The sequence below is a fragment of the Cupressus sempervirens genome, chromosome 11, assembly GCF_028749045.1.
Source record: "Cupressus sempervirens isolate cs-2001-9-10 chromosome 11, ASM2874904v1, whole genome shotgun sequence".
Lineage (NCBI taxonomy): Eukaryota > Viridiplantae > Streptophyta > Pinopsida > Cupressales > Cupressaceae > Cupressus > Cupressus sempervirens.
In genome coordinates this window covers 591,320,224-591,322,739 of record NC_143128.1, presented here as the reverse complement: position 1 = coordinate 591,322,739, position 2,516 = coordinate 591,320,224, and positions in this window count along the sequence as shown.

Genomic DNA, 2,516 nt, shown 5'->3' with positions numbered 1-2,516 from the left:
AGAACCACCCTAGCATTCCCAAGATATAGGAAAACATTGTCCAAATCAACTATTTCTTCCACCCATCGCTCTTCTTGCACCACGAGTCTTTGTTTATAATAACCTAGAGATATGGAAACCTCACACCATAACAAAAAATTGAAATGCATTGATAAGACTTGTAGTAAAAGTCTTACACAATATTAGCATAATAAAATCACTTCTTGTTTAAATGCTCTTAAAATTGACCTTATAGCCTTGTATCACATGCAAATATGATTTGCAAGAACTTTTTCAATATCTTCCTCTTATAATTCCTTACAAAGAACCTACCAAAATAAAAATTAGAATGTGTAACTAATTTAACCTGTCTTTTTCATTATTAAAAAAATCATATACAAAAAAACTTCATATTTTACATTATAAATCTTAGGAATTCTCCCCAACACCCCCTACTCTTCATGATGTACCTACATTCCAATATCATAAAAAATATTAGTAACTTATTCTATTAAACAAGATAATCATCGGTTCACTAAATCATTATGAAGAAAATAACATAAGAAGTAAATATACCTAGTTGAGTGTTCTAGTAGGGTCCTCTCTCTATTTTAGAGTCTCCAATAAGGCTTCATGATCAACATTAGTAATAGTTAAAAGTTCTTTTACTTTTGATCTTCCTTGATGCTTCAACAACTTTGCATTTGTTGCTATAATAAGATGTGAATATATGAGAATTATTTTATGCTTCTGATAGTCTTTGAATGTAGGAATTCCATTCCTTATAAGCATGTATGTTCGCAGCCATGTTCTAGTGACAACCATTGAACTAGTAGAATATGTGAATCCATCATCATCTTTGATTGGTTGTGCAAGCTTTTGTTTACCCCTTACACAACATGCTAACCAATAATCAGATTTCTCATCATTCCCCTGTGGTGCAACCAATGCAAATACATGTCTTGGCTAAAGAAGATCTGATAGATGGTTATGCTCAAGTGAACTTTCCATGTCATCATTTCTGATAAAGGGTATGATAGACAATGGAGTAAGATAATGTGGAGCCCATGTGTCCATGCACTCACTCGACTCATAGTGATCCAAATAACATTGAAAACAACTAGGACAAAGAAAGCTAGTTGTCATGTCCAAATGGTCCATGTCCTAGAATCAAAGCTCCAGAATGAATGCATTTTTGATGAGTCTCTCACTATAGCACAATTTGATCTATCACCTATGGACCCTTCCTCAACCAACCAAAAGAACCTATGTACCACTGAATCAAGAGTGCCCCCTTGTGATAATGCTAAACTACACCAATCAACAATGCTACAAGCATCAAAAAGCTCTACTACTAAAATCTTCAATTGCTCCTTAACTAAATCTCTCTTCACACATGCCCCTACTCCATCATGTTCCCCTTTCCCATGGCCAGACTAAAAGAAACTCCAAATATGAAGCAGCCCCCTCTCTATGTGTATCCTACACAACCAATAAAACATGTGAGCATTCTTGAATTAAACTATACAGTTATATGACAAAATTATATATCTATCCATAGCAATTGAATGCTCATGTAAGAAATAAAAATAATTCTTGAAAAAATATTGCACAAACTTTTGAGAGTGAGATCTATCATCACTAATATAAAAATGATACTCTCTAATAATCTTTCGATTATCTTCCGCACTATTAGGGGCATGTCTATATGTTCTGTGCACGAAAATAGCAATCTAAATGGAGTTGTAATACTAAGATTGTGTCTCATTTTGAGGTTGCAATGTATAGTTTTTATCAAAATCAACAACTAATATACTAGTGCCAATGGAAAAAGTCTCCTTACACATTTTAAATTGTTGATCGAACCACTAAGACCTATGACTATGTTTTGCATACTTGTAGAAAAGATTTGGCTTGAAATCTAAAATAAAACTAGCCACACTAATTTCTTTTCCAACAAATTCACATCTAGAGCCCTCACCCCCACTCTTCAATGTGTATTTCACCATTTTATATACCTTTTCTTTTACTATTCTCTTTGCAAGATCTTGTTCCCACCTCTCATAGAAACATGTGTCAAACTTGGATAAGCCACGACATTCTAAACACTCCTCATTTAAGAAAATATTTCTATAAAAAAAACAACCATCAACTCTATGACATAAAAATTGATCTAGCAAGTCTCTTGATGATTTTGGAAGCCAAATAGAACCACAATTCTCCAACATTTCTTTACTATGCAAAGTAGAATAGATGGAGCATAATAGTTCACGGTGCATAGAAAAATCGACATGATATTTGAAACAACATGTATATAGAATTTTAAGTGGCACACGATAAAATGGCTTCAAAGATTAAAAAGCCCTTTGTGATATATGAAGTCTTGGATGACTCTCTCTAAATTGTTTGAACAACATAGTTTGACTTACCTCCAAATAGTGTTTAGGATGTGGCATGCGGTCTCTGATGCCAATTCTCAACTTTAACACGTCCTTAGCGTTGGGTGATAATTATGAGCTAGAGTGCAAAAATTATGT